Source organism: Gossypium hirsutum, chromosome D11, assembly GCF_007990345.1.
Source record: "Gossypium hirsutum isolate 1008001.06 chromosome D11, Gossypium_hirsutum_v2.1, whole genome shotgun sequence".
NCBI classification, from domain to species: Eukaryota; Viridiplantae; Streptophyta; class Magnoliopsida; order Malvales; family Malvaceae; genus Gossypium; species Gossypium hirsutum.
The window spans coordinates 22337547-22351463 of NC_053447.1; the positions used below are offsets into that span (position 1 = coordinate 22337547).

The 13917-nt window shown below is 32.6% G+C and overlaps 1 long non-coding RNA gene across 1 annotated transcript; it reads right to left on the reverse strand.

Annotated features, from left to right (window-relative positions):
* Window positions 1–10941: 10941 nt before the first annotated feature.
* LOC107913067 (uncharacterized) lies at window positions 10942–13623 on the reverse strand. Its single transcript, XR_001688403.2, has 2 exons — window positions 13242–13623; window positions 10942–13158 (listed from the first exon to the last, which is right to left on the reverse strand). It is a non-coding gene; the product is annotated as an uncharacterized lncRNA (long non-coding RNA).
* Window positions 13624–13917: the final 294 nt, after the last annotated feature.

The window sequence follows — 13917 nt, forward strand, 5'->3', positions numbered from 1 at the left end:
CAAAACAATCGTGGACACGGGGTGGTCGGAACTAGACCTGTCCATGGGCCTGGCCCGGCCTGGCCCGGCCTGGCCCGGCCCGAATATAATAAATATATATTTTTTATTTTTATTTTTTATTTTTAAAATACTTTTAAAATATTTTTTTATTTTTTTATTTTTAAAATAATTTTTTTAATGTTTATTAAAAAATAGGCCGGGCCGGGCCGAGATCGAGCTTATAATATTTTTCCCGAGCCGGGCCTGGACAAAATTTCAAGCCCATATTTCGGGCCGGGCCGGGCCCGGGTCTAGGAAACGGGCCGAAAACTTTTTCCGGGTCCGGCCCGAACCCGACCCGGCCCATGGACAGGTCTAGTCGGAACCAATGAACCAAAAAAATCAAGGATTAAGAGACAAATTTCCTTCAATGTTCGGCCCAATTCAGTTCTCCTTTTCCTAAAGCAAGGGTTAGGCGGCCCACATTTAGATGATTTTACTTTTTTGGAACAAATTTTCATTACCTTAATACACAATTTGATGCGATATCTCTTTTATTTTTTATCGGTTTAATGATAAATTTGGCCACTAACGTTTATATATTTTGTCAAAATGACCTTAATTGTATTTTGAGCCTTTTTTAGCCATCAACCTTTATTCCTTTTTTCAATTTGCTTTTTTCAACAGATTTGATAAAAGTACCGTTAAAAAAGTTAACAGAGATGATGTGAAATTTCATGTGGAATATTTTTAATGAGATGCAATTTATTATTTAGGTAACCCAATAAGATAATTACATGTGGAAAATAATGAAATAAATAAATCATAAATGAAATTAAACTCCAGGGATGAATCGAAAAAGAAATCTTTATCGACTCTACCTCCTATTTTTTATGAAGAAAATAAATTTTTTTATCGAAGGATCAGAAAAAAAAGGGTCCGGATCTCCTACGAAATGATTTGGAAGATCCAAAACAAAAAATAGTGGTATTTACTAGCAACAACATAATGGAGGCAATCAATTAAGATAGATTGATCTGAAATCTGATTCAAATCCAATATAGCACCTATGGATATATAAGAAATGTATTGAATCGAGTCATTAAAAAGAATCAATCTAATCGTAACTTCGAATATGGAATTCAAAGGGATCAAATAGGAGATGATATTCTGAATCATAGAATTATAATGAAATATACGATCAACCAACATTTATCGAATTTGAAAAAGAGTTAGAAGAAATGGTCCGATCCTCTTATTTTGATTTCTCGGACCGAGAGATCCAAGAATTGGGATCCTAATGCATATAGATACAAATGGTCCAATAGGAGCAAAAATTTTCAGGAGCATTTGGAACATTTCGTTTCTGAGTAGAAAAGCTGTTTTTAATTTAATTTATGATTTATTTATTTTATTATTTTCCTCATGTAATTATCTTATTGGGTTACCTAAATAATAAATTACATCTCATTAAAAATATTCCACATATGAAATTCCACATCATCTCCGTCAACTTTTTTAACAATATTTTTATCAAATATGTTAAAAAAAGCAAATTGAAAAAAGGAACAAAGGTTGATGGCTAAAAAAGGCTCGAAAATACAATTAGGGTCATTTTGACAAAACATGTAAACGTTAGTGGCCAAATTTGTCATTAAGCCATTTTTATCTAATGTGGTTTTCACATTTGATAAAAGTTATATATTGTGATACTTTAAGGTAATATTATTAATTTTTTAGTGTTTAATTTAAGCTTTATAATTGATTCGATAATAATTCATAATTAGCCAATAATATTAGTAATTAATTTTTATCAAATCAATCTTGAAGCCTGAATTAAATACTAAAAAGTTACTTTTGAGTATCAAAATATATAACTTTTGTCAAATATAGATATAAGATTAGAAAATAATAAAAATAGTACTACATTAGAAAAAAAAAGTGTTAAACTCACGTGATATCTTAAGCCATTTTCATTTTAGTGCAATGATGGTAATAGTACAAGCTGTTAGTACAAAACTCCGGTAAGAAAAATCTCGAACACACGATCGGAACTCGAAAAGAAAAAGAAGAAATAGGACAAGGCTCCAAGGCGTGTATCAAGCCACTATCTTTAAGGTTATATTCGCCCCCACTTATCTTCAGTGTGCAAATGAGTTCCAAGCAAATTAACCTCGAGGATACAATGAAGCCAATGACTATTTGCGTTTTCACTGACGAGAATAGTCCACTATGCACTGAGTAATAAATAACAAAAACTCAATTTCTACAAAGGATTTCTGCAGTAATACTTTATAGAATAATCTAATAATATTAGAAAATGAAGGAAGAAAATAAATAATATTAGAATTTGTTGATATATTTCCAAATGAAATCTCATTCCTATTTATAGGAATTTTCATGTCTCTTCATAGAGACATCTTTCAATAGGTGTCTTTATGAATAAATAAATAATAATAATAATTCATTTAATTTTGTAACTATTCAAATAATATTTTTTGAATAGTTATAATTCTTTTTTTAAAAAATCAAATGATATAACTTTTGACCAATGACCAAAAGATTTATCTTTTGATTAATTACACCCATTCATTTATAGTTATTGGGATACTATAAATATTTGAAAATGTTCCAACAATCTCCCCCCATTTTCAAAATATTTAGATTTTGATATTCTTGCAAATCAATTTGCATAAATAAAGGTGTCTTACGATTGAACCTTCACTTAGTGAAAACATGTTAAAGTTAATCGAAATTACATGGTAGACTAAGCTTTGAACCAACTATTCCATTTGATTAACTGAACACATCTCACACAATGATTTCAACATCAGTCAATGCATAGTATCTAGGGACACTATTATGGTCATGTGTCTATGTCCTCTTTTCATGAGTACTGTCAGAGCCAAGCCCTTAAGCTCCTAGAAGCGGCCACACTTCCACTCACATAGGTAGATCCCATCAAAAGTGTTCCCGTAATTATAACACTCTAACATATTTATGTTATGGGTCCATTAAGAGTATATTACTCATCCTTCCCTTATCATTACGGGTACCTAGCACTTTAATCTTAGGATGAATTTATTTATAGTGCTAATAGTCACATACTAATGATGTACTTTGTCTCATTGAACTCAAGACTTGACGTTATACCAAGCGTTGAGTCGAGTTTCCATCATGGGTGACTCTAATTAATAGGCTTGAGTCAGATCCCTTTTGAGGTCCTTTTTACTGCATCTCTAGCAAGACTTTTTGTCAAAGGATCTGCCAAATTTTCACTTGACCTCACATAATTAATAGCGATCACTCCATCAGAGATTAATTGTCGGACATAACTATGTCTTAATCCAATGTGTCTAGACTTTCCATTATATACTTGGCTATATGCTTTTGCTAGAGTAGCCTCACTATCACAACGGATAGAAATAGGTGAAATTGGCTTAGGCCATAAAGGTACATCATAAAGCAAATTTCTTAACCATTCTGCTTCTTTAGATGCAGCGGCTAATGCAATAAATTCTGCTGCCATGGTGGAATCAGTAATACATGTTTGTTTTTTTGGAACCCCAAGAAATGACTCATCCACCAAGAATGAAGATCCATCCACTAGTAGATGCATGATCTTCCAAACTTGTAATCCAACTAGCATCCGAATACCCTTCTAAAACTGGAGGATATCCATTATAACACAATCCATAGTTAATAGTTTTCTTTAAGTACCTAAGTACTCTATTCAAAGCTTGCCAATGCAAACTACTTGGATTACTTGTGTACCTACTCAATTTTCCAACAGCATATGCAATATCTGGTCTTGTTCAAGTCATTATATACATAAGACAACCAATTAGACTTGCATATTTCAATTGACCAATTTTCCTACCAGCATTAGATACTAATTTTAATTGAGGATCCATGGGTGTAGATGCTGGTATACAGTTGAAAAGATCAAACTTTTTAAGCACATTTTCAATGTAATGTGATTGTGATAAAGTTATAATGCTTTCATCTCGGGTTATTTTAATCCCAAGAATAACATCTGCTACACCCATATCCTTCATAGCAAAGTTGTTTGACAAGAATTTCTTTGTGTTTTCTATTTGTTCCAAATCCGTGCCAAAAATGAGCATGTCATCTACATATAAACAAATTATGACACCCTTTCCATTATCAAATTTGCTATATATGCACTTATCGGATTCATTTATTTTATAGCCATTAGCTAAAACAACCTTGTCAAACTTTTGGTGCCATTGTTTTGATGCTTGTTTAAGCCCATATAAAGATTTAACAAGCTTAAATACCTTATGCTCTTGTCCTGAAACAACAAATCCTTCCGGTTGCTCCATGTACACTTCCTCTTCCAATTCATCATTTAAAAATGCAGTTTTAACATCCATTTGGTGAACAACCAAATTATATATAGAGGTAAGTGATATTAATAGTCTAATTGTAGCAATTCTTGCTACTGGAGCATAGGTATCAAAGTAATCAATACCTTGTCTTTGTGTAAAACCTTTTGCTACCAACATTGCTTTAAATTTATCAATAGTTCCATCGACCTTCATTTTCTTTTTGAAGATTCATTTACAACCTATTGGTTTGGAACCTGGTGGAAGATCAACTAAGATCCAAGTTTGATTTCCCATTATTGAATCCATCTCATCATTTATTGCTTCTTTCCAAAAAGCAGAGTCTTGAGATTTCACTGCCTCTTCAAATGTAATAGGATCAGATTCAGTATTATAACAATAAGGTATCTTATTGCATATACCTTCACCATTTCCTTCTACAAGAAACATAATGAAATCCGGTCCAAAATCTTTGACCTTTTTAATCCTCTTACTTCTTCTTAATTCTTGACAAGATCCATCATTATTATCAATTTGTTTTAATGGAATCTCATTCTCATTTGAAGAATGAATCAATTGTTGTGGTTGTAATTGTCTTGATATAGAATTAAATCTATTTTCATCAAAAATAACATCTCTTGATTCAATAACAGTATTAATTGAAATTGAATCATTTGGTTCAATTCTCATGAACCTATATGCATTGCTATTATGTGCACAACCTATAAATATGCATTCAATTCCTCTTTCACCTAACTTTTTACGTTTAGGTGTTGGAATTTTTACAATAGCTCTACAACCCCAAACCTTCAAATAATTAAGCTTTGGTTTCCTTTTCTTCCACTGTTCATAGGGGCTATTTTAGTTTCCTTATTAGGAACTCTATTCAATATATGACAATCTGTTAAAACAGCTTCTCCCCAAAAACCTTTTCCAAGACCTGAATATGATAACATTGAATTTACCATTTCAGTTAAGACTCTATTTTTTCTTTCAGCTACACCATTTTGTTGTGGTGTGTAAGGGGTTGAAACTTGATGGACAATTCCAGTGAATTCAAAATAACTTGGATTATAGTATTCTCCACCTCTATCCGATCTTAAGCACTTGATAAATGATTCACACTGAAGTTCAACTTCAGATTTATAAACTTTAAATTTATCAAGCGCTTCTTCTTTTGAATGCGATAAATATACATAACAATATCTAGAACAATCATCAATAAAAGTAACAAAATATTTCTTTCCACCTAATGTAGGAGTATTATGCATGTCACATAAATCACTATGTATCAAATCAGGCAATTTTGTTTTCCTTTTAACATTAGGGAAAGGGTTTCTTGTAATTTTAGTCAACATACATGTATTGCATTTTTCAATATTATTATTAAAAACAGGAATTAGATTTAATTTATACATGTCATTCAATTTTCTATAATTCAAATGACCTAATCTATAATGCCACAAACAAAAAGATTCAACCATATAAGCAGAAATAGTATTTTTATTCTTATTAATAATATTGAGTTTGAACATGCTCTCATACATATACCCTTTCCCCCACAAAAATTCCCCCCTTAGACAAAATAAACTTATCTGCCTCAAAAACAAGTTTGAAACCAAACTTATTCAACAGACTTCCAGACACTAAATTCTTCCTAACTTCTGGTGCATAATATACATCATTTAAGGTTAAAACCTTTCCAAAAGTGAATTGTAGTTCAACAGACCCTTTGCCTTTGATTGCTGCGGTGGAAGAATTTCCCATGTACAAGACATTGTCATTTTCACATTGTGTGAACTTTGTGAACATGCTTTTGTCTTTGCACACATGTTTGGTTGCTCCGGTATCAATCCACCATGTATTATCATCTTGTGCCATGTTAATTTCAGATATCATTGCAACGAACTTTTCGTTATTATCAGCCTTAGAAGATGATTTCTTCTTTAAAAATCGACATTCATTCTTGAAATGTCCAGGCTTTCTACAATGATAGCATGAGCCCTTTTATTTCTTTTTGAACTTAGGTGCTCTATCAGTCTGATTGAACTTTCTCTTGAATGGTTTAGTAGTCTGTACTTCCTCCGTAACATGTACTTTGTCGTTTTCAGAATTTAGGTTCTGATCTTGTTTTCAATACTCTTCTTCAATACGAAGATGATTTGCCAAAGCCTCAAAAGATATTTCCTCTTTCTTATGTTTTAGACTTCTTTTAAAGTCTTTCCAAGATGGAGGAAGTTTGTCTATTATGGAGGATAACACAATCATTTCATCCATTTTCATATCATATTGCTTAAATTTATTCTGCATCTTTTCAATATCACGAAATTGTTCCATAACAGAATGTCCATAAACCATTTGATAATTATTGAAACGACTGACAAGAAATTTCTTACTTGTAACATCTTCGGTCATGTATTTTGCCTCCAATTTGTCCCATAATTCTTTAGCGGTGACCTCGTTTTGGTAGGTGTCGAACAAACCATCAGATAAACCATTCAATATGTGGCCCATGCACATGTAATCAACATTGTCCCATTTTTGTCTTTCTCGGGTTGCAGCAACAGATTCATTTTCATTCTCTTCAGGTCTTGGAGTATTCAAAACATAAGCAATCTTCAAAGTTGATAATAAAAAGTGCATCTTTTTCTGCCATCGTCGAGAATTGCCACCATCAAAACGATCAAGTTTAACAAAGTTGGAAGCCAACTCCCTTAGTGTTCCACTTTCATGTGTTGTGGTAGTCATCATGAAATATAACCTTAAAATTGTTAGTACAAAACTTCGGTAAGGAAAATCTCGAACACACGATCGAAACTCGAAAAGAAAAGAAGAAATAGGACAAGGCTCCAAGGCGTGTATCAAGCCACTATCTTTAAGGTTATATTCGCCCCCACTTATCTTCAGTGTGCAAATGAGTTCCAAGCAAATTAACCTCGAGGATACAATGAAGCCAATGACTATTTGAGTTTTGCACTGACGAGAATAGTCCACTATGCACTGAGTAATGTATAACAAAAACTCAATTTCTACAAAGGATTTCTGCAATAATACTTTATAGAATAATCTAATAATATTAGAAAATGAAGGAAGAGAAGAAATAATATTAGAATTTGTTGATATATTTCCAAACGAAATCTCATTCCTATTTATAGGAATTTTCATGTCTCTTCATAGAGACATCTTTCAATAGGTGTCTTTATGAATAAATAAATAATAATAATTATTCATTTAATTTTGTAACTATTCAAATAATATTTTTTGAATAGTTATAATTCTTTTTTTAAAAAATCAAATGATATAACTTTTGACCAATGACCAAAAGATTTATCTTTTGATTAATTACACCCATTCATTTATAGTTATTGGGATACTATAAATATTTGAAAATGTTCCAACACAATATCTTATATTGCATTTTGGTTACTTTTTTAATGAAAGAGCAAAATAATTTTTCCGTTAAAATTGTGTCATTAAATATTTATTTTGATGTTTTTTGTACAAGGGATAATAGTAAATCTAGCAACTGATTGTTGGCCAAAAATAAATTAGCCACTGATCTTTACAAATTTATTCAATTTGGTCCTCACTCTTTTTTTTTCTTTATTCGAAGCAAATTGGTCATCAACTTTCATTGCTGGCATGATTCTCTTTTATCTTATATACCATATTATCAAATAATTTAATTTTTATAAAAATTTTATTACAATACAAATAAATCACAAAAAAACATTATAATTCTAAAAAAAACTCTTTAAAAATAAAATAAATTTTAAAAAAATAAAATTTCTAAAAAGTTATGCCAAGTTAACCAACCAATTTGTTCTTTTTTTTATTCTAAAATATTTTTAATTTTGAAGCAAATATATATACACACTTATATACATTAATAATATATAAAGTGTCGGTATTTGATACTATAAAAGGAATTACATTATTTAACCCCATTTAAGGAAAAAATGTAATCTTTTCATAAAGATGTGGGTGAGTTATTTTTTTGGTAGAATTGTAGAAATATGCTAAAAAAAAGAAAAACAAAAGATAAATTATTCTATTTTTTAAAAATTTATTGATCTATACTGTTTTTGGAGAGAAAAAGGAAAGCGCGTCTTGCAGAGCACGTTTTCACTGATGTGGCAATGAAAATGCTTTGCTATTTTTTTTTATTGTGATTAGAAATTAAAAGTTTATAGATTTATTTTTGACCATATTTGAGATAGACATGGTTATAGTTTTAAGGGATGTTTGAATTTACGGTGGTACTGTAGAGCTGGATGACCTACAAATTTCATCTGCCATATGAGTATGGAGCCATCACTCGGGAAGCTAGACCGCGTTGCAACTCAAGGTCCCCGTTGATGATGATTATATGATCTCGGGTTGAAGTTTAACTAGGGCTTCAAGTTTACAAAGGTTATGCTGTCAAGAGATGGAGCATAGATGGGGCCATAGTTGACAGTGGTTATGCAGGCACGACAATGAGTTTTTCTCATTAGAAGAGGATGCTTTATAAAACTTATACATAAAAAATGCAGTGGTGTTTTAGTATAATCAAGTAATTTATTTTATCCATCTCTACCAAAGGCAGTGACCCCATTAATATAACCTATGAAAAAATTGGCGTGTAGCAGATTTTAGTAACAGGGTCACTGCCTTTGCCATTTGGTGTAGATGGATAAAACGAATTGCTTGATTATACTGGAAGACCGTCGTGATTTTCTTCCTTGAACTTGTGTATGGGTTTTATAAAGCATCTTTCTCTAACAAGGAAAAGCTCATTGTCGTGCCTGCATAACCACCATCAGCAACGACATAGGTTATGCTCCATCCTTTGACAGCATAACTTTTTTAAACTTGAAGCTCTAGTTACACTTCAACCCCAAACGATTAATCACCGCCAACATGGACTTGGAGTTGCAAAGGGATCCCGATTTCTCAGATGATGGCTCCATACTCACACGACAAGTGAAATTTATAGGTTACCTAGCTCTACAACATCATCGTGGATCCAAACACAACTTAGAATTATGACTGTCTCCCTCAAAGTGAGAGAAATAAATCTTTAAACTCAGAAGCCACGATAGTTTTGAAGTTGTCCTCCAACCATCTCATCTCGATCCGACTACCCCTAAACTTGTTTGGCACCTTCCCTAGTAGTTACTCGCATGTTGCACTCCAATTTTAGAGTTGAGTTGTAAACTAGCATCTTAGAGTGTAATTGTACATTCACCGCAGGAAAAATAGAATGTATGTATCTCCAATTTTCATCTTTCGACCAAAGCATTGATAACTGGGGAATCTAATTTAGTCCCTCTAAACATGCGAGTCACGTATAAAAATTTTGCTTCTAACAAATGTCCATAAATAACATTCTATTATCAATTACCAAAAGGAAAGAAAAAAGCAAAGAGATTTGAATCATTTGATTGCTGAAGAATGAAGGAGGAGAAAGAAATGCGAGGTTTTTAGAAAGCAAATACGAAAGTGCATTTTCATCATTTTTATAATCAAATTGATATTTAATTAAATAATAATTTTAATTGATAATAAAGATTTGTATAGATTGAGAAAAGGCCTCCCCCTAAAACCAAATTCAGAGTAGATCCGGATGGATTCGAACCACCAACCTCTCGCTCCACTCATTGCGAATGGTATCGAGCGCTCTACCGTTTTGAGCTTACAGATCTCTTTTTGTGACCCCCCCCCCCGCCCCCACTTTCGCCCATTCTAAATATAATTCATTTGCATATAACCATAATTTGAGAATAAATAAAACATTGAAGCTTATATTCAGAACTAAATAAGTTGACATAAATAAATAAAAATACATGAATAATCGAAATTTAAACGATAACTTTAATGTAAAAACACAAAATACGGAGGCCATTAACTAAAACCCTAAAACGGCGATGAAACAAAAATATTTTTTTATTCTCAACTGTCTATTGATTTCCCCTTTGTACGAAAATAACTATTTAAAACCAAATATAGAAATAAAGAGTCTTTTGGAAAAATTAATAAAAAATAAAGACCGTTTCCAGATCCAAAACGGAAAATTTTCCATTTGGTACTAATCTAGAAATCGATTAGACATTTTATATTTGTAAAAAACAAAAAGAAAACTAGTTTTCTAAACTCAAGCAGTGAGCATGAATTTACATATTCACAACCTAAATTCAAAACATTTCAGACTTCCAAGCTGAGAGGCTTCAACCTGCAAAGAGAACTTAACAAGGGACTAGATAGGCTATCGTCAAGTAATTATTATTGCAAGGACAAGGGAAGTGGAAAAACTAAATATAGAAGTAACTCAGCAAAGATGGCGCAATTCAATGGGAAAGAAAATGGTATCTTTTTTTCATACCTGCTATAGGCATATAAAATCTGCCCTAAGACGTATTTCAGCGTAATTGTTGAAGTGCCAATGAGCAACATTATCGTGCAATATGAATGTAAAACAAGACACCAGAATTTACGTGGAAAACCCCTTGATATTTCAAGGGGAAAAACCACGGGACCGTAGTCCGCTAAAAATTTTCACTATGTAAAGGAACTTGTTACACAGTAGACATGTACCTCGTATGACCAACTTCAATAACTAACAGTAGTTCCGTAGTCCGCTAAAAATTTTCACTATGTAAAGGAACTTGTTACACAGTAGACATGTACCTCGTATGACCAACTTCAATAACTAACAGTAGTTCTTCAACACTAAGTAGAGCACTGCACCACGTAAACCAAGAGGGGGTTCAAACAATTAACTCTTGCTTCAAATTAGCAACTAATGAGTAGTCTTCCAGGAATAGACCTGCTACTGCATGTGAATTTGAGATGATCATCCCGACTAGGAGCCCTCCAAAGCTTTGATCCTTTGCCTCTTATGTCTAACCATGCCTTCGGACATAAAGCTTGAAACTTGGCAAAGCTAGATTTACAGTTCACCTTGTAGGCCTTGATTTCCAGTGTTAATATTGGCCAACATGCTTGACATGGTACACCTTCCAATATCTAGTGCTAGTGAAGTCCCAACCTTCAATCCATCTAAAAAAGAAGCCCATGCAAGGGCCTAAAGAACTACAAAAAGCAATACACACAAAAATACATGCCTCAACCTGCACATGGCATTCTCCTACAAGTACAGAGTTCGGTAATGCACTAGCAAAAATATACAGATAAAATACCATAAGAATTAAAGGGAATTAAAGTGGTTGCAGGCAAAATGATATGAGATGGAAATAAACCTTGAAATAGAACAATCATGATAGACACACTGGTAATTTGATCGTAAATGGTGGAAACCTTTTAACGTGAATGGCCATCAATAGAAAGTACTTTCAAGCTGTAGTATTGGCAGCACTTTTGAATCAATGATGAATATCAGTTGAGAGATTGTGGAAATTAAGGGATTTTTCAATGCATCTTGAAAAAAAGTAGAAACTGCACTATTTCTCTATATGAATCACGGCAATTGGAGATGTTCTGTTCAACTTTATATTGCAAGTATAACATATAACCAAATTCATTTCAATGCACTTTAAGTTAGAACCAGTTTTTAATCAGACTACGACTTAAAAGACGTTACCAAAATGATAAATTTATCTACCAATATTAATATTAATTACTTCTTTCTAAGTAACGTTAAGTTCATTTAATTTCATTTATACCAAAGAGTAAATTGGTTTTAAAAACAAAATTTCTTTAAGAAAAAGAAATTAGACAAAGAGTCGTCAGCTTGTAAGTAATTGTTTATAAATAAGCTTTTCTAAGAATGAAAAATTAATCAGAGTTGAAGTAACTTGGTATAATCTAATTTTGAAAACTATTTTTGTTATCATACTGATAAGACCAAAGTATCGTTTTCTTCAGAATATTATTGCACTGGAGAGCAGCACAAAATTTTATCTCAAGATTCTGCCAAGAGGTACCTCTTTATACTTGAACAAACGATCCCATTACCACAAGGAATATAGAGATTATGGGTTCAAGCATCAAGAGGCCTCTCCTCAAAGTCAGAAATAAAACCTATTGCTCTTCATCACAACAACACTCAAAAGAAAACAATTAATATCGTATTAAATTAACTTGGTACTTTTTTTCAAAGATAGTAAATATAATTATAAATGAATTTATTTTTAATTAAATTATAGTGAATTCCTTTAAAAAATTTATGAGTGATTTTTAATAAGAAAAAAATATGTTGGAAAGTAATGACAATAGTTAGATTTGTCAAAATTATAGGTAACCTACTTGCATAATAGAAAACATATTTAAATTTTAAAAGTAAAATTCGATAGGGCAAATTTTGGTTTTAAATATGTAAAGAATACCTTGGCCTTGCGATCGATGGTTTGGAGATCATGAGCTTATTCCATGTTGACCATGATGATGGAGATGATGAATTGGATCATGAATCCATCCCGAATGGTGCAGAGTATCAAAGGAAAAATAGTGGAAAGCGAGAAAAGAGGAAGAAAAAAAAAGTAAAAGAGCGGGAAACACCACACCACAGCAGAGGGGAGAACCCGGGCAACCCCGTGCGAACTCCCCTCAAAAACACCAAGAAAATAAAATTTTTATTAAGTTTGGGTGACCTGCCATGCAAGCGCACCTGTCATGGCAAAGGTCTTGGATGACAAAGATAGATCAGGACTCAGCCCCTTCCAATCAATATTAAGGCCCTTTTGCCCTGACATCTTACACATCCTTTCATAAGCATAACAACCTGTGAATCCGACATCGGCCATAGATCAGACGGCTGAATTAGAACATCGGAAGAACAACGCCATCGTCCAAATTCTCATCCAAGTATCTAATCCTTCACCAACCCTCACTGAAAAAGTTAAAAATATTACAACATCGACAAAGATGGCCTGTGAGAATAATTTTCGGCCAAAGAAGATAGACGGAACATACGTAAAAAGCAAAGATCTTCCAAATTAATATACACCAAGCCATCCGTTGCCTGCTTCCCAACTCTAAAGCACCTGAAGCAATGTAAAACATAGATCCGGTAACAATAATACTCCTATCGTAGAAAATCTTACATCAAATCGAAGTTCGTGAAGCGACGCAACCGATTCCGAAGGCAGAAAACTTGAAAGAAATATCATGGAAGATAAATCTGATCTGCAAGAAAAAGTAAAAGGGCAAGGCAAGAAAGAGATAATTAGAGGGATAAGAACGAAACAACTCTCCCTATAAAACATTAATAAATAGGGAGACTTTCCAAGAATGGACGGTCAAGAGAAAAAAACTCTTGGAAGATGAATGGGTGAGATGCGTAGCCGTGGAATAAGTGGGAATATTTTTGCAGAAAATTAGGTAATGGAAGGACAGGGCAAAAGGGTAAAACCATTTACGAAAATATTACCAATAGTTGGGCACCACGTGGTGAATATGAGTTGGTTACAGGTCTGTGTGAAATTGCGTTGTTCTTATCAGAAACACGGAATCTACAGCCATATATACCTCTCACAAGATTGACTGCTTCCACCTTTGATTTATTACTTTTAAATATTATTTAACATAATTTAAAATAAAAAAATTTAAAAAAACTGTTGCATATTTTTTAAAGATATAAAAAAGTCAA